This window comes from Salmo salar, chromosome 23 (assembly GCF_965601325.2).
Source record: "Salmo salar chromosome 23, fSalSal1, whole genome shotgun sequence".
Classification (NCBI taxonomy): Eukaryota; Metazoa; Chordata; class Actinopteri; order Salmoniformes; family Salmonidae; genus Salmo; species Salmo salar.
This window is the reverse complement of record NC_138313.1, coordinates 36,332,735-36,357,176: the sequence shown is the minus strand read 5'-3', so window position 1 is coordinate 36,357,176 and position 24,442 is coordinate 36,332,735. Positions and strand designations below refer to the sequence as shown.

Here is a 24,442-nt window from a genome sequence, read left to right as displayed (position 1 = left end):
CTGAGCTCTGGCCTGTCTCAATGTGTTGAGACTACTTCAATGATATCTCTACCTACTGATTTATTGTTTTTTTTATCAAGATTTTAATCAACTCAACTGTGCACACATTAGGCCTTTAGCTACCAATCTGATTACTGTAACCAGGAAGTAAAATAAATTAAATAATAATTTCCTTTCTACCACATTCCACAACACTGTCTTAATTCCTCTTATAAAAACATGATTTTCCATGCATTTTATGTATGTAAAATGTAAAAAAATATATATTCCACAGTCTGGCATTTGCCCTTTTAAAACTTTCTTGGAGCTTATCAATCAGGGCACTATAATTAATGGATTTTGACATTTTATTTTGTCTGTGTGCCCCTTGATGTGTCCACAACTCTCTCAATATGTCTGTGGATCTTGCGTTGTGTCTGTGTGCATCTCATTGTGTCTGTGGAACTCTCAATGTACCTCAATAAACTTTCAATGAACTCTCAATGTATTTGTGTTGTGTCTGTGGAACTCTCAATGTTTTTGTGTTGTGTCTGTAGAACTCAATGTATTTGTGTTGTGTCTGTGTGACTCCTGTATGTCTGCTGTTGTGTCTACAGTATGTCACTTCTCACTATGTCTGTGGTAGATGTGATACTGTACTCTGATGACAATGAGGCGAGCCCAGCTCGGAGTTCAAGTTGAGATGAAGCAATCTGTGTTTCGCTGACATACTGCAGTCAGTGATACCCTTCTGGATGTTTCACCACACAACTCAAACATAATAAATCCCAATAAACCTGTCACATGTAGGGTGCGTTAAACTGGTGTTCTGACTCTCTGTCACTAAAGATCCCATGGCACCAATCTGATCCTCATCCTCATCCCCCCTCCCCTGCAACTATTCCCCAGGTCGTTGCTGTAAACGAGAATATGTTCTCAGTCAATCTACCTGGGGGGTATTCATTTTGTGGATTCCGTTACAAAACGTTTAGACTGTTGCAAAATGTTTTGCAACAGAACCCGTTTACTGTTTACTCTAGGAAGCAAAGGGAAGCAAACAGAGAAAAAGGAACCAAACAGGGAGAGACCTACAGTGTATTAACTTGTCCAATAGATACTTGAGTTTTCATTGAAAAACATTTTACATTTGGAGTGAACAGTTTCCATTGCTAAATGTTTCGCAACGGAATCCACATAATGAATACACCTCTGGTAAACTAAGGCTAAAAATACTAAAAACAGTTGGTTGCCCATACAGTGAGTGGCATGCATTGCTGTGCATTTTACAACAATCTGATAGGCAATCATCGTGTTGTACTGTTTGTATATTATAATCATGGTTTAACTAGTATGGGCTATGTACCCGCGGTACAGCCAGTGAAATAGCAGGGCGGCAAATTCAAAACAACAAAAATCTCATAATTCAAATTTCTCAAACATACAAGTATTATACACCATTTTAAAGATAAGATTCTCCTTAATCTAACCACAGTGTCCGATTTCAAAAAAGCTTTACGGCGAAAGCAATACATTAAATTATGTTAGGACATCACCTTGACAAGAAAAACCACACAGCCCGTTTCCAATCAAGGAGAGGCGTCACAAAAAACAGAAATACAGCTAAAATGAATCACTAACCTTTGATGATCTTCATCAGATGACACTCCCAGGACTCAATGTTACAAAATACATGTATGTTTTGTTCGATAAAGTTCATATTTATATCAATAAACCCCATTTTACATTGGCGCGTGATGTTCAGAAAATGTATTCCCACCAAAACATCCGGTGAATGAGCACATCAATTTACAAAAATACTCATCATAAACGTTGATAAACTTTACAATAGTTATTGAAAGAATTATAGATATACTACTCCTTATTGCAACCGCTGTGTCAGATTTTAAAATAGCTTTTTGGCGAAAGCACATTTTTCAATATTCTGAGTACAGAGCTCAACCATCAAAGCAAGCTATACAGTTACCCGCCAAGTTCTGGAGTCAACTAAACTCAGAATTAGTATTATAAATCTTCCCTTACCTTTGCTGATCTTCGTCAGAATGCACTCCCAGGACTCCCACAAGAAATGTTTGTTTTGTTCTAAATACTCCATATTTATGTCCAAATACCTTCTTTTGTTCGCGCGTTCAGGTCACTAATCCAAAGGCATAACGTGAGAGCGCAGAACCAGAGACGAAAAGTGAAATAGTTCCATTACCGTTCATAGAAACATGTCAAACGATGTTTACAATCAATCCTTAGGGTCTTTTTAACATAAAATGTCGATAATATTCCAACCGGACAATAGCGTATTCATTACAGAGGAAAAAGGAGAGGCGCACCAACGTGCCCGAGCAGTAAACAACTCACTGGTCCCAGGCAGTCCACTGATTGACTGAGCTCCTATTCTCTGCCCAGTAACAGTAGACAGATGAAACAAGTTTCTAAAGGCTGTTGACAGCCTTTAGTGCAAAATGACCCCACAGACACTGTAGTTTGATTAGATAGAACTACAAGTCACTTCCTGGTTGGATTTTTTCTCCGGTTTTTGCCTGCCATATGAGTTCTGTTATACTCACAGACATCATTCAAACAGTTTTAGAAACTTCAGAGTGTTTTCTATCCACATCTACTAATAATATGCATATCCTACCTTCTGGGCCCGAGAAGCAGGCAGTTTAATTTGGGCATGTATTCATCTGAATTTCTGAATACTGCCCCCTGTCACCAAGAAGTTTTAACTAATATCTGTGAAAGTGCCGTTTATGTGTTAGTTGGTGGGCAAACACATTATTGTGGCAGAGCAATCATTTACATATTTCAATATTCCTCATAACGGTACATTTAACACACTCTGAGGTGCCAAGTCCAGTTCTCAGGAGTTTATAGAAGGGCAGAGTAATTGAACATAATCTCTCTCAGGTCCCCTGTTTGCTTTAATAGTGTTGTTTATTTGCGTTCATAATTAGTCCTGCTTCATAACTAGTCATGCTCCATAACTGCTGTAGTCCTGCTCCATAACTTGTCCTGCTCCATAACTGCTGTAGTCCTGCTCCATAACTAGTCCTGCTCCATAACTGCTGTAGTCCTGCTCCATAACTAGTCCTGCTCCATAACTAGTCCTGCTCCATAACTGCTGTAGTCCTGCTCCATAATTAGTCCTGCTCCATAACCGCTGTAGTCCTGTAGTCCTGCTCCATAATTAGTCCTGCTCCATAACTACTGTAGTCCTGCTCCATAATTAGTCCTGCTTCACTGCATGACTCTCCTGACATGACTCTCACTCCTTTGTTCCACTTCCCTAATCAATGCTGTCTTGTTGTCTTGATTGGCTATGGTGCATATCAAATGGCCCCCTATATGGTGGGCCCTGATCAAAAGTTGTGCACTATATAATAGGGTGCCATTGTGGTGTTACTGTAGTTAGCAAGTCCCTCTCTGATTTCCTCTGTTTGGATCAGTAAACAGAGATTCAGGATGAGGAACTGCTATTAATAAGGTGTTTCTCTGGACTGAGAAAAGAGCAAACGGTTGCCTGGCAGATGAAGATGAGGGTCTAACTAACACAGCGGCAGTGGTCGGGGCAAGCGGTCCGAGCACTTCCATTCTCACTAGAGAGAAAGAGATCGCTAATTGTTGGTTTAGATTACGGATCACAGCAGGGGCATGGCGCCATACTGTCTTTATGTCCTTCTAATGGGGCTTCCTGACCAGTTGAGGATGTTCTCATCATTGATTCATGTTGAACTTGCCTCATGGGGGTCACATGAGCATTTTGCCAAGCTGCCTCTGCAGGGGTGGGGGTGTGGAGTGTAGTGAGAGGGTGGGGGGTTCGAGGGGATGGCAGTGATGAGGGTGGGGGGGAAATCAAGATTGCTCTTAGTTTTTTACATCCTCATTAATCCATTCTCCTAAAGTCTCTGTTTCAAAACATACTTTGAAAAAAGTTGCTGGAAAGGTTATCTAAAGTTATTTGATGCCTACATTATACTCTAACATCTACGCTACCACTAAAGGTTGTGATTTTGCAAACGCTTGTATGTAGTTTGAGTGTTGCAGGGCAGCTACAGTCTCCTCCACTCCCCTAACAGATTTTGGGCCACCCACACCATTTGGGTAAACCTCCTCTCTAGTGAGTGTGTACTGTAGGATGGGTATATTTACTCTTAGGGGATCCAGCCTGCATGGCAGCCCGTTGAGAGAGGATCCAGCCCCATACCACAGGAAAGGTGTCACGCGTCATTGAGGTGCGGGCACAGCACATTCCTGGCACAGCACATTCGTGTGCCAACCCCAACCCAGCCACGGGGAAGGAAGGGAAGAGGTGGGAAGCCACCCCACTCCCAGCCCATACCAACTCATCCCCAGCCACCCCACTCCCTGCCCCAGCCTACTCCCACCCTGCTCTCAACCACCCCGCTCTCAGACCTCGTCCAACCATCCAGCTCCCAGCCCCAGGATGTGAAGCTGCCAGAGCGGAGGGAGGAGCCTCCAACCTCCAGCCTCAGGGAAGGGGCTGTGTCAGGGTAAACAGAAAGTGTGACTCATGACTGTGGGTCCAGACTAATGCCACTCCAGACCACAGACAGATAAGTCTGGTGGTGCAGCCAGACAGTCAGTGTCTGTTGGTGTGGGCCACAGGCAGGCAGTCAGGATAGTATGATGTAACAGGAATCAGATCCTCTCCCCTGCTACCCAGTTACTCCAATCTGCTCTGTTCCTCACAGCGGTTTAGTGAGTCCACCAGATCAGAGGCAGTAGGGATGACCAGGGAAGTTCTCTTGATAAGTGTGTGAATTTGACCATTTTCCTGTCCTGCTAAGCATTCAAAGTGTAACGAGTATTTTTGGGTGTCGTGGAAAATGTATGGAGTAAAAAGTACATTATTTTCTTTAGGAATGTAGTAAAGTAAAAGTGGTAAAAAATATAAATAGGGATGTATAGATACCCCCCCCCCCCCAAAAAAAAAAAAATACTTAAGAAGTGCTTTAAAGTATTTTTACTTAACCTGTTGGGGCTAGGAGGCAGTATTTTCACGGCCAAAAAACGTACCCGATTTAAACTGGTTACTACTCTTGCCCAGAAACGAGAATATGCATATAATTAGTAGATTTGGATAGAAAACACTCTAAAGTTTCTAAAACTGTTTGAATGCTGTCTGTGAGTATAACAGAACTCATATGGCAGGCCAAAACCTGAGAAGATTCCATGCAGGAAAGGCCCTGTCTGACAAATTGTTGTCCTTCTGTTGCATCTCTCTCGAAATTACAGCATCTGTGCTGTTACGTGACACTTTCTAAGGCTTCCATTGGCTCTCTAAAGCCGCCAGAAAGCAGAATGACGTGTCTCCTGTCTCTGGGCAAAGTACAGCAGCAGAGTTTGTAAGTGGCCTGCCTGGGGACAGTGAGACTGAGATGCGCGTTCACAAGACCTCACCATTTTTTTATTTTCCTCTTTGAATGAATACAACGTTGTCCGGTTGGAATATTATCGCTATTTTACGAGAAAAATAGCATAAAAAATGATTTTAAACAGCGTTTGACATGCTTCGAAGTACAGTAATGGAGTATTTTGCATTTTTTTGTCACGAAATGCGCTCGCGCGTTACCCTTCGGATAGTGAGCTGAACGCACGAACAAAACGGAGGTATTTGGATATAACTATGGATTATTTGGAACCAAAACAACATTTGTTGTTGAAGTAGAAGTCCTGGGAGTGCATTCTGATGAAGAACAGCAAAGGTAATCCAATTTTTCTAATAGTAATTCTGAGTTTAGGTTGCCCCGACGTTGGCGGGTGTCTGAATAGCTAGCCTGTGATGGCTGAGCTATGTACTCAGAATATTTAAAAATGTGCTTTCGCCGAAATGCTATTTTAAAATCTGACATAGCGTTTGCATAAAGGAGTTCTGTATCTATAATTCTTAAAATAATTGTTATGTATTTTGTCAACGTTTATCATGAGTAATTTAGTAAATTCACCGGAAGTTTTCAGTGGGTATGCTAGTTCTGAACATCACATGCTAATGTAAAAAGCTGTTTTTTTTATATAAATATGAACTTGATTGAACAAAACATGCATGTATTGTATAACATAATGTCCTAGGAGTGTCATCTGATGAAGATCATCAAAGGTTAGTGCTGCATTTAGCTGTGGTTTGGGTTTTTGTGACATATATATGCTTGCTTTGAAAATGGCTGCGTGATTATTTTTGGCAGGGTATTCTCCTGACATAATCTAATGTTTTGCTTTCGCTGTAAAGCCTTTTTGAAATCGGACAACGTGGTTAGATTAACGAGAGTCTTATCTTTCAAATGGTGTAAAATAGTCATATGTTTGAGAAATTGAAGTTATAGCATTTTTGAGGTATTTGTATTTCGCGCCACACGATTCCACTGGCTGTTGACTAGGGTGGGACGCAAACGTCCCACTGGCCCAGAGAGGTTAATTACATTACACCACTGGGAAAAAGCTTGCCCCAAAGGTGTGCTGCTCCCAATGCCTATGGGTCCATCAGGAGTCAACATAACCTACATGGGTTGCATTCATCATTAGGGTAGACAAATGAATGTGGCCACCGTACAGGCCAGTCTTGACTCAGAACTCTCCAGATCTCACAACACCATAGGTACCAGACCAAACACCACCATTCTAGGCACCAGACCCCACCGTTCTAGGCACTGGGCCAAATGCCACCGTTCTAGGCACCAGGCCAAACGCCACCGTTCTAGGTACCAGGCCAAACGCCACCGTTCTAGGCACCAGGCCAAACGCCACCATTCTAGGTACCAGGCCAAACGCCACCGTTCTAGGTACCAGACCAAACACCATAGCTACAATAAAAGACCAAACACCGTAGTTATAGATACCAGACCAAACACCACAGTTATAGGTGCCAGACCATACACCATAGTTATACATCAAGACCAAACATAGTTGTAGGTACCAGACAGAACACCATAGTTATAGGTACCAGACCAAACACCGCAGTTATAGGTGCCAGACCATACACCATAGTTATAATAACATACCAAACACCCTAGTTGTAGGTACCAGACAAAACACCATAGTTCAAATCAAATTTATTTATATAGCCCTTCTTACATCAGCTGATATCTCAAAGTGCTGTACAGAAACCCAGCCTAAAACCCCAAACAGCAAGTAATGCTGGTGTAGAAGCACAGTGGCTAGGAAAAACTCCCTAGAAAGGCCAAAACCTAGGAAGAAACCTGGAGAGGAACCAGGCTATGAGGGGTGGCCAGTCCTCTTCTGGCTTTGCCGGGTGATAATAACAGAACATGGCCAAGATGTTCAAATGTTCATAAATGACCAGCATGGTCAAATAATAATAATCACAGTAGTTGTCGAGGGTGCAACAAGTCAGCACCTCAAGAGTAAATGTCAGTTGGCTTTTCATAGACGATCATTGAGAGTATCTCTACCGCTCCTGCTGTCTCTAGAGAGTTGAAAACAGCAGGTCTGGGACAGGTAGCACGTCCGGTGAACAGGTCAGGGTTCCATAGCCGCAGGCAGAACAGTTGAAACTGGAGCAGCAGCACGGCCAGGTGGACTGGGGACAGCAAGGAGTCATCAGGTCAGGTAGGCCTGAGGCATGGTCCTAGGGCTCAGGTCCTCCGAGAGAGAGAAAGAAAGAGAGAATTAGAGAGAGCATACTTAAATTCACACAGGACACTGGATAAGACAGGAGAAATACTCCAGATATAACAGACTGACCCTAGCCCCCCGACACATAAACTACTGCAGCATAAATACTGGAGGCTGAGACAGGAGGGGTCAGGAGACACTGTGGCCCCATCCGATGATACCCCCAGACAGGGCCAAACAGGCAGAATATAACCCCACCCACTTTGCCAAAGCACAGCCCCCACACCACTAGAGGGGTATCTTCTACCACCAACTTACCATCCTGAGACAAGGCCGAGTATAGCCCAGAAAGAACTCCGCCACGGCACAACCCAAGGGGGTGCGCCAACCCAGACAGGAAGACCACGTCAGTGACTCAACCCACTCATGTGACGCACCCCTCCTAGGGATGGCATGGAAGAACACCAAGTAAGCCAGTGACTCAGCCCCTGTAATAGGGTTAGAGGCAGAGAATCCCAGTGGAGAGAGGGGAACCGGCCAGGCAGAGACAGCAAGGGTGGTTCGTTGCTCCAGAGCCTTTCCGTTCACCTTCACACTCCTGGGCCAGACTACACTCAATCATAGGACCTACTGAAGAGATGAGTCTTCAGTAAAGACTTAAAGGTTGAGACCGAGTCTGCGTCTCTCACATGGGTAGGCAGACCCTTCCATAAAAATGGAGCTCTATAGGAGAAAGCCCTGCCTCCAGCTGTTTGCTTAGAAATTCTAGGGACAATTAGGAGGCCTGCGTCTTGTGACCGTAGCGTATGTGTAGGTATGTACGGCAGGACCAAATCGGAAAGATAGGTAGGAGCAAGCCCATGTAATGCTTTGTAGGTTAGCAGTAAAACCTTGAAATCAGCCCTTGCCTTAAAAGGAAGCCAGTGTAGGGAGGCTAGCACTGGAGTAATATGATACATTTTTTTGGTTCTAGTCAGGATTCTAGCAGCCGTATTTAGCGCTAACTGAAGTTTATTTAGTGCTTTATACGGGTAGCCGGAAAGTAGAGCATTGTAGTAGTCCAACCTAGAAGTAACAAAAGCATGGATTAATTTTTCTGCATCATTTTTGGACAGAAAGTTTCAGATTTTTGCAATATTACGTAGATGGAAAAAAGCTGTGCTTGAAACAGTCTTGATATGTTCTTCAAAAGAGAGATCAGGGTCCAGTGTAACGCCGAGGTCCTTCAGTTTTATTTGAGACGACTGTGCAACCATCAAGATTAATTGTCAAATTCAACAGAAGATCTCTTTGTTTCTTGGGACCTAGAACAAGCATGTTTTGTCTGAGTTTAAAAGTAGAAAGTTTGCAGCCATCCACATCGTTATGTGTGAAACACAGGCTTCTAGCGAGGGCAATTTTGGGGCTTCACCATGTTTCTTTGAAATGTACAGCTGTATGTCATCTGCATAGCAGTGAAATTTAACATTATGTTTTCGAATGACATCCCCAAGAGGTAAAGTATATAGTGAAAACAATAGTGGTCCTAAAACGGAACCTTGAGGAACACCGAAATTTACAGTTGATTTGTCAGAGGACAAACCATTCACAGAGACAAACTGATATCTTTCTGACAGATAAGATCTAAACCAGGCCAGAACTGGTCCGTGTAGACCAATTTGGGTTTCCAATCTCTCCAAAAGAATGTGATCGATGGTATCAAAAGCAGCACTAAGATCTAGGAGCACGAGCACAGATGCAGAGCCTCGGTCTGATGCCATTAAAAGGTCATTTACCACCTTCACAAGTGCAGTCTCGGTGCTATGATGGGGTCTAAAACCAGACTGAAGCGTTTCGTATACTTTGTTTGTCTTTAGGAAGGCAGTGAGTTGCTGCGCAACAGCTTTTTCTAAAATTTGAGAGGAATGGAAGATTCGATATAGGCCGATGGTTTTTTATATTTTCTTGGTCAAGATTTGGCTTTTTCAAGAGAGGGTTTATTACTGCCACTTTTAGTGAGTTTGGTACACATCCGGTGGATAGAGAGCCGTTTATCATGTTCAACATAGGATGGCCAAGCACAGGAAGCAGCTCTTTCAGTAGTTTAGTTGGAATAGGGTCCAGTATGCAGCTTGAAGGTTTAGAGGCCATGATTATTTTCATCAATGTGTCAAGAGATATACTAAAACACTTTAGTGTCTCCCTTGATCCTAGGTCCTGGCAGAGTTGTGCAGACTCAGGACAACATAGCTTTGGAGGAATACGCAGATTTAAAGAGGAGTCCGTAATTTGCTTTCTAATGATCATGATCTTTTCCTCAAAGAAGTTCATGAATTTATTACTTCTGAAGTGAAACCCATCCTCTTGGGGAATGCTGCTTTTTAGTTAGCTTTGCGACAGTATCAAAAATAAATTTCAGATTGTTCTTATTTTCCTCAATTAAGTTGGAAAATAGGATGATTGAGCAGCAGTGAGGGCTCTTCGATACTGCACGGTACCGACTTTCCAAGCTAGTCAGAAGACTTTCAGTTTGGTGTGTCGCCATTTCCGTTTCAATTTTCTGGAAGCTTGCTTCAGAGCTCATGTATTTTCTGTATCCCAGGGAGCTAGTTTCTTGTGACAAATGTTTTTAGTTTAGGGGTGCAACTGCATCTAGGGTATTGCACAAGGTTAAATTGAGTTCCTCAGTTAGGTGGTTAACTGATTTTTGTCCTCTGACATCCTTGGGTAGGCAGAGGGAGTCTGTAAGGGCATCAAGGAATCTTTGGGTTGTCTGAGAATATATAGCACGACTTTTAATGCTCCTTGGTTGGGATCTGAGTAGATTATTTGTTGCGATTGCAAACGTAATAAAATGGTGGTCCGATAGTCCAGGATTATGGGGAAAAACATAATTATAGGCACCGACCAAACACCATAGCTGTAGGTACCAGACCAAACACCAGAGTTATAGGTACCAGACCAAAAACCATAGCTATAGGTATCATACCATACACCATATTAATAGATAACAGACCAAATACCATAGTTATAGGTACCAGACCAAACACCATAGCTATAATAAAAGACAAAACACCATAGTTATAGGTAAAAGACCAAACACCATAGTTATAGGCACTGTAACAGACCAAACACCATGGCTGTAAGTACCAGACCAAACACGACAGTTAAAGATAACAGACCAAACACCATAGTTGTAGGTACCAGACCAAACACCATAGTTATAGGTACCATACCAATCACAATAGTATTAGATACCAGACCAAACACCGTAGTTATTTATAACATACCAAACACCGTAGTTATTTATAACATACCAAACACCGTAGTTATACATCAAAACCAAACATAGATACCAGACCAAACACCATAGTTATGGTACCAGACAAAACACCATAGCTATAGATAACAAATCAAACACCATAGTTGTAGGTACCAGACAAAACACCATAGTTGCAGGTACCAGACCAAAAACTCTAATCATAAGTACCAGACCAAACACCACAGTTATAGACACCAGACCACACACCATAGTTATAGATAACAGACCAAACACCATAGTTATAGGCACTAGACCAAACACCGCAGATATAGGTACCAGACCAAACACCATAGTTAAAGATAACAAACCTTACACCATAGTTATAGGTAAAAGACCAAACACCACAGTTATAGGCTCAGTACCAGACCAAACACCATAGCAGTAGGTACCAGACCAAACACCATAGTTATAGGTACCAGACCAAAAACCATAGTTATAGGTAACAAATCAAATCAAAGTTTATTTGTCACGTGCGCCGAATACAACAGGTGTAGACTTTACAGTGAAATGCTCACTTACAGGCTCTAACCAATAGTGTGAAAAAAAAGGTGTGTGTGTGTGTAGGTAAGTAGAGAAATAAACAACAGTAAAAATATATTTGAAAATAAGAGTAGCAAGGCTATATACAGACACCGGTTAGTCAGGCTTATTGAGGTAGTATGTACATGTAGATATGGTTAAAGTGACTATGCATATATGATGAACAGAGAGTAGCAGTAGCGTAAAGAGGGGTTGGCGGGTGCTGGGACACAATGCAGATAGCCAGGTTAACCAATGTGTGGGAGCACTGGTTGGTCGGGCCAATTGAGGTAATATGTACATGAATGTATAGTTAAAGTGACTATGCATATAAGATAAACAGAGAGTAGCAGGGAGGGCATGAGGAGGGCACACAATGCTAATAGTCCGGGTAACCATTTGTTTACCTGTTCAGGAGTCTTATGGCTTGGGGGTAAAAACTGTTGAGAAGCCTTTTTGTCCTAGACTTGGCACTCTGGTACCGCTTGCCATGCGGTAGTAGAGAGAACAGTCTATGACTGGGGTGGCTGGGGTCTTTGACAATTTTCAGGGCCTTCCTCTGGTGTAGAGGTCCTGGATGGCAGGCAGCTTTGCCCCAGTGATGTACTGGGCCGTACGCACTACCCTCTGTAGTGCCTTGCGGACCGAGGCCGAGCAATTGCCGTACCAGGAAATGATGCAACCGGTCAGGATGCTCTCGATGTTGCAGCTGTGGAACCTTTTGAGGATCTCAGGAGCCATGCCAAATCTTTTTAGTTTCCTGTGGGGGGAATAGGCTTTGTCGTGCCCTCTTCACGACTGTCTTGGTGTGTTTGGACCATTCTAATTTGTTGTTGATGTGGCCACCAAGGAATTTGAAGCTCTCAACCTGCTCCTCTACAGCCCCGTCGATGAGAATGGGGACGTGCTCGGTGCTCCTTTTCCTGTAGTCCACAATCATCTCCTTAGTCTTGGTTACGTTGAGGGATAGGTTGTTATTCTGGCACCACCCGGCCAGGTCTCTGACCTCCTCCCTATAGGCTGTCTCATCGTTGTCGGTGATCAGGCCTACCACTTGTGTCGTCAGCAAACTTAACCTCTCTGGGCTAGGTGGGACGTTAGCGTTCCACTCTATTCAACAGCCAGTGGAATCGTGTGGCGCGAAATACAAATACCTCAAAAATGCTATAACTTCAATTTCTCAAACATATGACTATTTTACACCATTTGAAAGATAAGACTCTCGTTAATCCAACCACGTTGTCCGATTTCAAAAAGGCTTTACAGCGAAAGCAAAACATTAGATTATGTCAGGAGAGTACCCAGCCAAAAATAATCACACAGCCATTTTCAAAGCAAGCATATATGTCACAAAAACCCAAACCACAGCTAAATGCAGCACTAACCTTTGATGATCTTCATCAGATGACACTCCTAGGACATTATGTTATACAATACATGCATGTTTTGTTCAATCAAGTTCATATTTATATCAAAAACCAGCTTTTTACATTAGCATGTGATGTTCAGAACTAGCATACCCACTGAAAACTTCCGGTGAATTTACTAAATTACTCATGATAAACGTTGACAAAATACCTAACAAGTATTTTAAGAATTATAGATACAGAACTCCTTTATGCAAACGCTATGTCAGATTTTAAAATAGCATTTCGGCGAAAGCACATTTTTAAATATTCTGAGTACATAGCTCAGCCATCACAGGCTAGCTATTCAGACACCCGCCAACGTCGGGGCAAACTAAACTCAGAATTACTATTAGAAAAATTGGATTACCTTTGCTGTTCTTCATCAGAATGCACTCCCAGGACTTCTACTTCAACAACAAATGTTGTTTTGGTTCCAAATAATCCATAGTTATGTCCAAATACCTCCGTTTTGTTCGTGCGTTCAGGTCACTATCCGAAGGGTAACGCACGAGCGCATTTCGTGACAAAAAAAATCTAAATATTCCATTACCGTACTTCGAAGCATGTCAAACGCTGTTTAAAATCTATTTTTATGCAATTTTTCTCGTAAAATAGCGATAATATTCCAACCGGACAACGTTGTATTCATTCAAAGAGGAAAATAAAAAAATGGCGAGGTCTCGTGAACGCGCATCTCCAGTCTCACTGTCCCCAGGCAGACCACTTACAAACTCTGCTCCTGTTATCTGCTCAGAGACAGGAGTCGCGTCATTCCGCTTTCTGAAGGCTTTAGAGAGCCAATGGAAGCCTTAGAAAGTGTCACGTAACAGCACAGATGCTGTAATTTCGAGAGAGATGCAACAGAAGGACTACAAATTGTCAGACAGGCCACTTCCTGCATGGAATCTTCTCAGGTTTTAGCCTGCCTTAAGAGTTTTAGAAACTTTAGAGTGTTTTCTATCCAAATCTACTAATTATATGCATATTCTAACAACATTTCTGGAAGCCTTAGAAAGTGCATCGTAACCCCACAGATACTGTAGTTTCAAAAGGGACTAGAAAGAAGAACTACAATTCTCAGATCCTCCACTTCCTGGTTGACTTTTTCTCAGGTTTTTGCCTGCCATATGAGTTATGTTATACTCACAGACATCATTCAATCAGTTTTAGAAACTTCAGAGTGTTTTCTATCCAAATCTACTAATTATATGCATATTCTCGTTTCTGGGCAAGAGTAGTAACCAGTTTAAATCAGGTTCCATATAGGTTCCAGAACAAACACCATAGTTACAGGTACCAGACCAAACACCATACTTATGGGTACCAGATCAAACACCATTTTTATAGGTACCAGACCAAACACCAGAGTTATAGTTACCAGACCAAACACCATACCTATGGGTTCCAGACCAAACACCAGAGTTATAGGTACCATACCAAACACCGTAGTTGTAGGTAAAAGACCAAACACCATAGTTATATGTAAAATACCAAACATCATAGTTATAGATACTAGACTGAACACCACTGTTATAGGTAAAATACCAAACACCATAGTTATAGGTACCAGACCAAACACCATAAATAGGTACCAGTCCAAACACCATAGTTATAGGTACCATACCAAACACCATAGATATAAGTACCAGACCAAACACCATAGAAATTAGTAAAATAACAAACACCATAGTTATAGGTACCAGACCAGACAACATAGTTATACATAACAGACCAAACAAGATAGCTCTAGGTAAAGACCAAACACCATAGTTATAGGTACCAAACCAAACACCATAGTTATAGGTAAAATACCAAACACAGCAGTTATTGGTAAAATAACAAACACCATAGGTATAGATAACAGACCAAACTTCATAGCTTTAGGTAAAGATCAAACACCATAGTTATAGGAACTAGAACAAACACCATAGTTATAGATAAAATACCAAACACTACAGTTATAGGTACCAGACCAAACACTATAGTTATTGGTACCAGTCCAAACACCATAGTTATAGGTACCAGAACAACCACCATAGTTATAGGTACTTGTCCAAACACCATAGTTATTGGTTCTAGACCAAACACCATAGTTATAGGTACTAGACCAAACACCATAGTTATAGGTACCAATCCAAACACCATAGTCATAGGTACCAGACCAAACACCATTGTTATAGATAACAGACCAAACACCATAGTTATAGATAACAGACCAAACACCATAGTTATAGATAACAGACCAAACACCATAGTTATAGATAACAGACCAAACACCATAGTTATAGATAACAGACCAAACACCATAGTTATAGGTACCAGACCAAACACCATAGTTATAGGTACCAGACCAAACACCATAGTTATAGGTACCAGACCAAACACCATAGTTATAGGTACCAGACCAAACACCATTGTTATAGTTACCAGTCCAGACACCTTTCTTATGGATACCAGACCAAACACCATAGGTATAGGTACCAGACCAAACACCACCGTTATTGGTACCAGACCAAACACCATAGTTATAGGTACCAGACCAAACACCATAGTTATAGATAACAGACCAAACACCATAGTTATAGGTACCAGACTGAACACCACAGTTATAGGTAAAATACCAAACACTATAGTTTTAGGTACCAGACCAAACACCATAGTTATAGGTACAAGACCAAACACCATAGTTATAGGTACCAGACCAAACACCATAGTTATAGGTAAAAGACCAAACACCATAGTTATAGGTACCAGACCAAACACCATAGTTATAGTTAAAAGACCAAACACCATATCTATAGGTACCAGACCAAACCGCGTAATTATAGGTAACAGAACAAACACCATTGTTTAAGGTACTAGACCAAATACATGCACAGTCAGGAAGGCAGGCAGTACAACAGGCAGGCAGCACAAGACACAGGCAGAACGACGCCTCCCAGTAAAGCAGGTGAAGTGAATTCCCAGTGGAAAGTGCGACTAGAGCCAAGATTCAATCAAAGACTTGGTGTCGACAAGCGCATTGCACTTGACTTTTAACTGTAATTAATGCTTGAGCCCACATCAGCAACATTTACCATGACTTGATTGAATGCAGGTATAGGCCTACTTATGTGGTACTGCTGCGATGGACCCATTGACTCTGTGGGCTTAATCATCTTCTCCTATGCAATCAGATTTTTCTGTTCTTTTTTTAAATATGAGTTTAACTGCATACCTTTGATATGCCCAGGCATGATGGAGCATGGCGTGCCAGAGGTGAAGAGACAGTTTTAGGGGAGGGTGGGGGGTTATTGAGGATGTGTCTCAAAATCTCCCCCTGCTCCCCCTCCCTCCCTCCCTCAGGCAATGCAGTTAAAGAGTAATCACTCTCTCTCTCGTGCACTCACTCTGTCCCCCTCTCTCTTTTTTCTTTATCTGTCTCCCCCCACTCTCCCACTCTCTCTCCTCTTCTCTCCCTCTCTCTCCCCCCTCTCTCTTTGTCTCACCCCCTTCACTCCCTCTGTCACTCCCACTTCTCTCTCTCTCTCTCTCTCTCTCTCTCTCTCTCTCTCTCTCTTTCTCTGTCTCTCCACTCTCTCTCTCTCTCGCTCTCTATCTCTCTCTTGTTTTCTCTCTCTCTCTCCCCCTTCTCTCTCTCTCTCTCTCTCTCTCTCTCTCTTGCTCTCATACCTCTCAACACCAGCCTGTTGAACTGCTGAGCGGATTGCAGGAATTTGCACGCATAATTATCACTGTGTTTTTTTCTGCCCTAAAGAGGCTCTGGGATGAGAGTGCTGTGTGTGGTTTGGGGAGCAGTGGCAGCTCACATGACTTTAACACCGTCTCTCTCAAGTCCACACCACCTGAATATGATGTTTGGCCATCTGTTCTGTTTGCTTTGATTATTCTAGTGGTGGAATTATTGTCAGTGACAGAAGATGTCTAACTACTGATCCTTCATAGATCTTCCTTTTTGTTGATAAAGGTTGCTATTGTAAATCTGGGCATTTATCTTGGCTTTCTTCACCCACTTCAGTTCCTAATGATAAGACTTGATAAGCTGATTTTGAAGTTGCGCAATGAAACACTAGATGTCAGTGTCGTGTCTGGCTCATATGTGGCCACAGCCAGCCAATCCATCTTCACCTTATTACAAACTTTACACTGGATGGGGTCTTACAAATGCCTTTCTATTTCCATATGCATGTTCGGCAGTCCTATACAAAGTATTATAGCTTGTGTTAACATATAGTTTAGTCTAAGTAACTCGTGAAATCCAAGAGCACGCAATAAAATTAACATGGTCCTAGATACTTTTGAAGTTTCGTGTTACCATATTAATTGACCAATTAAGCCTTTCGGCACCCTTTCTGGCTTTGATTTTATAGAACATTCAATAAAAGAGCTTAAACGCCATCGTACTATTACATCTAATTTATAGATTGATGTAAACAGTGGACCCACGTCTGAAAACCCCATCTTACTATTACATCTAATGTATGGATTGATATAAACAGTGGACACACATCTTCCCTCTAAGAGTCCATAGCATAGCAATACCATTTGGTATTGCACTGTACACTTTGGACAACAGATTAGATTAGTACTTCCTGTCTTAACACATCACCTACTAAAAATATGAAATGGCCCACTACCAGTACTATCCAGGGATAATTCCTAATGCATGCTCCTAGTGGTCCTCTGTAGCTTAGTGAGTAGAGCACGGCCAGGGTTGTGGGTTAGATTCCCAGGGCCACCCAATATGTAAAATGTATGCATGCATGACTGTCAGTCGTTATGGATAAAAGCATCTGCTAAATGACATATATTATTATTATCATTATATTATGTGCTGTCATACACTACATAGACCTGATACACAAGCTGCTAAAGGTCAGAAATGTTAACACACTGCTATTTCCTCAGCAGGCTCTGGGATAGACCACTTAGCTGGACCCTGTTAAAGTGATGGGGCGGATGATGATTATTGCAGAGTGTGAGGAACACTCTGTCATGTCTTCATCACAGGGAGGAGAGATCTGCAGAACATGGCATGCAGAATGACAGGAATATAATCTCTAACACAATGTTTTTCTTACATTTTTCTTCCTTCTTTCTTCCTCTTCACCCAGACTGGGAGGGGAGAATATACGCTACATGACCAAAATTACGTGGACACCTGCTCGTTGAACATCTCATTCCAAAATCATGGGCATTAATATGGAGTTGGTCCCCCCTTTGCTGCTATAATAGCCTCCACTTCTGGGAAGGCTTTCACTAGATGTTGGAGAATTGCAGGAGGGACTTGTTTCCATTCAGCCACAAGAGCATTAATGAGGTCGGGCACTGATGTTCGGAGATTAGGCATGGCTCGCAGTCAGCGTTCCAATTTATCCTTAAGGTCTTCGATGGGGTTGAGGTCAGGGCTCTGTGCAGGCCAGTCAAGTTCTTCTGCACCGATCTTGACAAAACATTTTTGTATGGATCTCGCTTTGTGCACTGGGGCATTGTCATGCTGAAACAGGAAAGGGCCTTCCCCAAACTGTTGCCGCAAAGTTGAAAGTACAGAATTGTCTAGAATGTCATTGTATGCTGTAGCGTTAAGATTTCCCTTCACTGGAACTAAGGGGCCTAGCCCGAACCATGAGAAACAGCCCCAGACCATTATTCCTCCTCCACCAAACTTTACAGTTGGCACTATGCATTGGGGCAGGTAGCGTTCTCCTGGCATCTTCCAAACCCAGATTAGAAAGTCGCACTGCCAGATGGTGAAGTGTAATTCATCACTCCAGAGAACGCGTTTCCACTGCTCCAGAGTCCAAATGTTGCAAGCTTTACACTAATCCATTCGACGCTTGGCATTGCGCATGGTGATCTTAGGCTTGTGTGTGGCTGCTCGGCCATGGAAACCCATTTCATGAAGCTCCCAACGAACAGTTCTTGTACTGACGTTGCTTCCAGAGGCAGTTTGGAACTCGGTAGTGAGTGTTGCAACCGAGGACAGACAATTTTTACACGCTATGCGCTTCAGCACTCGGCGGTCCCGTTCTGTGAGCTTGTGTGGCCTACCACTTCGCGGCTGAGCCATTGTTGCTCCTAGACCTTTCCACTTCACAATAACAGCACTTACAGTTGACCGGGGCAGCTCTAGCAGGGCAGACATTTGACAAACTGACTTGTTGGAAAGGTGGCATCCTATGACGGTGCCACGTTGAAAGTCACTGAGCTCTTCAGTAAGACCATTGTATTGCCAATGTTTGCCTATGCAGATTAGATCGCTGTGTGCTCGATTTTATATACCTGTCAGCAACAGTGTTACTGAAATTGCCGAATCCACTAATTTGAAGGACTGTCCACATACTTTTGTATATGTAGTGTACGTCTGACCTCCCACGTCTGTCCAGAGTGGCCCGCTCTCCATCCTTTATCGCGCTCACTCACTCAAACAGACCTGGCTGGCTAGTTCATTCTGGCCAGGGCCAGATTGTGTGCTTTGGAAGGTATTTTCTTCTGTTGGAGGAGGAAAGGGGTTTACTTGTGAGTTTTCCTGACACAACATTCCTCTGGGCATCCCGGCTACCGTTATCTCGCTGCAATTATGTGCTGCATAGCATTTGCATATGTAAAGCAGCAATCAGGAATTTAAATAATAACAAAGCGTCCTCCCCATCCATGTTCCTGTAAAAAAGCTGGGGCTGGAGAAATGTAACCATTCTCAAATTCATAGACAGAGCTACAGATGCAAAGACTGCCCATCCATGATATCCAAATTATATTATTAAATTAAATTATGTTATGTTTTTAGGCTATACAGTGATTGTTTAAATTTACTTTGTTTACAAACATTCAGTGGCGATTTTAGCATGTACACTACCAGTCAAAAGTTTGGACACACTTATTCATTCCAGGGTTTCTCTTAATTTTTACTAATTTCTACATTGTAGAATAGTAGTGAAGACATCAAAACTATGAAATAACACATATGGAATCATGTCGTAACCAAAAAAGTGTTAAACAAATCAAAAGTAACCACCCTTTGCCTTGATGACAGCTTTGCACACTTTTGGCATTCGCTCAACCTTCTTCATGAGGTAATTACCTGGAAAATATTTCAATTAACAGGTGTACTTTGTTAAAAGTAAATTTGTGGAATTTCTTTCCATCTTAATGCATTTGAGCCAATCAGTTGTGTTGTTACAAGGTGGGGGTGGTATACAAAATATAGCCCTATTTGGTAAAATACAAAGTCCATATTATGGCAAGAACAGCTCAAATAAGCAAAGAGAAACGACAGTCCATCATTACTTTAAGACATGATGGTCAGTCAATGCGGAAAATTTCAATAACTTTGAAAGTTTCTTTAAGTGCAGCCGCAAAAACAATCAAGCGCTATGATGAAACTGGCTCTCATGGGACCACCACAGGAAATGAAACCCCAGAGTTACCTCTGTTGCAGAGGATAAGTTCATTAGAGTTACCAGAATCAGAAATCTGCAATTAACTGCACTTCAGATTGCAGCCCAAATAAATGCTTCTCAGAGTTCAAGTAACAGACACATCTCAAAATCAACTGTTCAGAGGAGCATGGGTGAATCAGGCCTTCATGGTCAAATTGCTGCAAAGAAACCACTACTAAACGACACCAACAATAAGAAGAGACCTGCTTGGGCCAAGAAACACAAGCAATGGACATTAGACAGATGGAAATCAGTCCTTGGTCTGATGAGTCCAAATTTGAAATTTTTGGTAGTTTTTGGGGGTGCTTTCCTGGTGACACTGTCTGTGATTTATTTAGAATTGAAGGCATGGCTACCACAGCATTCAGCAGCGATATGCCATCCCTTCTGTTTTGCACTTAATGGGACTATCATTTGTTTTTCAACAGGACAATGACCCAAAACTCACCTCCAGGCTGTGTAAGGGCTATTTGACGCAGAAGGAAATGGAGTGCTGCATCAGATGACCTGGCCTCCACAATCACCCGACCTCAACCCAATTGAGATGGTTTGAGATGAGTAGGACCGCAGAGTGAAGGAAAATCAGCCGATAAGTGCTCAGCATATGTGGGAACTCCTTCAAAACTGTTGGAAAAGCATTCCACGTGACTATCTCATGAAGCTGGTTGAGAGAATGGCAATAGTTTGCAAAGCTGTCATAAAGGCAAAGGTTGGGTGCTTTCAAGAATCTCAAATATAAAATATATTTAGATTTGTTTAACCCTTTTTTGGTTACTACATGATGTTTTGGTCCCTTTCCTCCTCATAACTTAGCCTACTGTTCTGACTTGGTTGTGCAAAAAAAAATGTTTAATACATGCCAGCAAAGCCAGTACACAACACTAAACAATACATTAGTTGCATTCTAACAGTGACAAAAGGTGCTCACAAACTGTTAGGGCCTACGCAAAGCTGTCCCAACAGCAGAGCTTTCTTTTCAGCACCATGGAGTGAATCCTTACCACCACTACACCTGGCTATCAGTCGAGCCTTGTTTGGCAGCAAAACAATTAATTCAGCCTCATTTACTACATTTTTTAAAAACTTAGCTGATATGGCAGACTTGTTTAAACAAATGTGGTTTCTACTGACAATTGAGATGTACAAACTACGGCATAAGGGAATGATGAGCGAATAAGAGGCAATCCGTAATTTTGATTAAGACATTAATGAACGAGCTAAGATGGATATTTGTGGGGAGGCACATGGGCTACTAACAGCTTACTACACAACATTCACTTTATTACTTTCTTAGCTACAGTCAGTGGTGTAAAGTACTTCAGTAAAAATACTTTCAACTACTACTTAAATATTTTTTGGGGGTATCAGTACTTTAAGTTATTATTTATATTTTTGACAACTTTTACTTTTACTTCACTACATTCCTAAAGAAAATGGTGTACTTTTTACTCCATACATTTTCCCTGACACCCAAAAGTACTCGTTACATTTTGAATGCTTAGCAGGACAGGAAAATGGTCCAATTCATGCACTTATCAAGAGAACATCCTTTGTCATCCCTACTGCCTCTGATCTGGAGGACTCACTAAACACGAATGCTTAATTTGTAAATCATGTTGTAGTCTGGCTATCCGTAATAAATAAAAAAAGAAAATTGTGCCATCTAGTTTGCTTAATATTAATAATTTGAAATGATTTATACTTGTACATGTACTTTTGATACTTAAGTATATTTTTTACAATTAAACGTACTTTTGATACTTAAGTATATTTCAAACCAAACACTTTTAAACTTTTACTCAAGTAATATTTTACTGGGTGACTTTAACTTTTACTTGAGTAATTTTCTATTAAGGTATCTTTACTTTTACTCAAGTATGACAATTGGGTACTTTTTCCACCACTGGCTACAGTATACATATCTCCCTGTTATATTACATCATTTATGCAGCAGCATACAAGACATTTTTGGACTCACTTGAACAGGAAGGTGGCGTAGCGGTCCTTCTTGTGGGCAAATTTTGACATCAAATTTCAACATCAAAGTCTGACATTCTCTGGATTTATGGTGCTTCCAAGACAACTGGGAACTCTGAAAAAAACAAGGTTGAATCATAATGTCTGTGATCTTCAGGTCGGAGCTCTAGAAAGAGGCCTGAGTTCCCAACTTGGAATTCCGAGTTGGATGACGGTTCAAAATGTATTTTCCCAGTCGAAGCTCGTTTTCTTCTGTGTTCCCAGTTGTCTTGAACTGAGTGAAGTTTGAGATTTCCCAGTTCCGAGTTTCCAGTTGTTTTGAACAACAGACGTCATGCTGGATTAACAGCATGGCCAATGTATTCAAGCTTTTCTGATCCATGCCATGGTGTTGCATGTGAATGTTTAGCCTTTTAAGCTTGGAAAAGAGACCCTTAATCCCAGACTTTGACCACACACCCTCTCCACTGAATAGCAGGCTAGTGATTGCTTTGCAACGCTTGCAGTTAGCCACTGATTCCTTCCAAACCACTCATTGTTGAATTTGCGATTTCCAACTTGTGTAATGTTTATGTCCAATGGCCGATGAGCAGCGATACGTTTTATCTATAATTTCTCTTCATTTGGGGCTCCTGAGTGGCGCAGCGGTCTAAGGCACTGCATCTCAGTGGTAGAAGCATCACTACAGATCCTAGTTCGATCTCGGGCTGTATCACAACCGGCCGTGATCGGGAGTCCCATAGGGTGGCGCACAATTGGCCCAGCGTCGTCCGGGTTAGGGGAGGGTTTGGCCAGGGTAGGTCGTCATTGTAAAATAAGAATTTGTTCTTAAGTGGCTTGCCTAGTTAAATAAAGGCTAAATAAAGAAAAAAAAATATGACAAAGATTGAAAAGAACTTCCCAGTAGATTGTCGACTTGATTCATGATGATGACTGCTTGTCTAGCTTGCTAGCTAAGATTTTGAAAGTATGATGTTGTCATGATCAGTCCAATCAAAGCTACGGTAGTTATGACGTGATTTGACGTAATTTTATCTGTGGACAATGACCTTGAGCCTTCTTGGATGGGCACTTCTAATGTATGTAAATATATATGGCAGCACCCAAGGGGCTTGAATTTTCGAGCTCTCCCCGTAGATTTTGCAGTGACGTAGTGTCCCCATGACTGACAGAACACTGAGCCAATCACGGCACAACTAGAGAACATTACCAACCCCAATGCTCTGTATTTTCTGCTGGCTGCCCCACCTCTACAGAAAGCCCTGAGCTAGGCTTAAACACCTGAATTTTGGAGCTGCCTTACTCAAGAAAGCAAAAAATAGTTTGTTTGCGGCTTTATTAACTGAATTATTATTATTTTTTGATTGTTTGCAAACTGATATGTGACACCTATTAACGCCAAAATAACATGCAAAACAGGCGGGGCTCTGTCTGAATGTGTCACGTCCTGACCAGTAAAGGGGTTATTTGTTATTATAGTTTGGTCAGGACGTGGCAGGGGGCATTTGTTTAGAGTGTTTCGGGGTTTATTGGGTATGTTATTATATAAGAGGGGTGTGTTTGTTTTGTGTTGTAGGGGTTTTTGGGTATTGTTCTGGTTTTGTATTTCTATGATTTTCTAGGTTGTGTATTTCTTTGTTGGCCTGGTATGGCTCTCAATCAGGAACAGCTGTACATCGTTGTTGCTGATTGGGAGTCATACTTATGTAGCCCTTTTTCACCTGTGGTTGGTGGGAAGTTGTTTTTGCATAGCTGTGTGTAGCCTGCATTACTGTGCGGTTGTTCGTGTTCTTGTTTTGTCTTTTCAGTGTTCAAATAAAAGTTAAAATGAGCACTCAACCCGCTGCGCCTTGGTCCACTTCATACGACGGCCGTTACAGAATGACGGGTCACCACTGCAAACATTGGAGTAAAACAAACGTATATTTTGGGTTCTGATGGGGTACGACAGTTGAACTAAGCTCCCGAGGCAAAGTTATATTCTTCAAGAATCATCTCATGAATTCCAAAAATCCATATAGCAACTGCAGATTGCCCCTTTAAGAGGTCTTAAGGCTTTCACACAGTTTTTGTGACCTCCAAAAGGGCTTCTTGCTGTGGTTTTTCTTAGTGCTGTGGTGCAGGTGTATGTGTGTGTGTGTGGAGGAAGATTAAAAAAAAAAGTGTAGAAGAGCGAGAAAAAGAAAAAAGAAAGGTTTGTCAAAATCTACTTT

General features: G+C 41.9%; 1 long non-coding RNA gene across 1 annotated transcript; it reads right to left on the bottom strand.

The window, feature by feature from the left end:
- Nucleotides 1–7,044: 7,044 nt before the first annotated feature.
- On the bottom strand, nucleotides 7,045–22,676 carry LOC145863074 (uncharacterized). The gene is made up of 3 exons (XR_014382404.1): nucleotides 22,231–22,676; nucleotides 20,701–20,876; nucleotides 7,045–7,611 (listed from the first exon to the last, which is right to left on the bottom strand). It is a non-coding gene; the product is annotated as an uncharacterized LOC145863074 (long non-coding RNA).
- Between the last annotated feature and the right edge of the window lie 1,766 nt (nucleotides 22,677–24,442).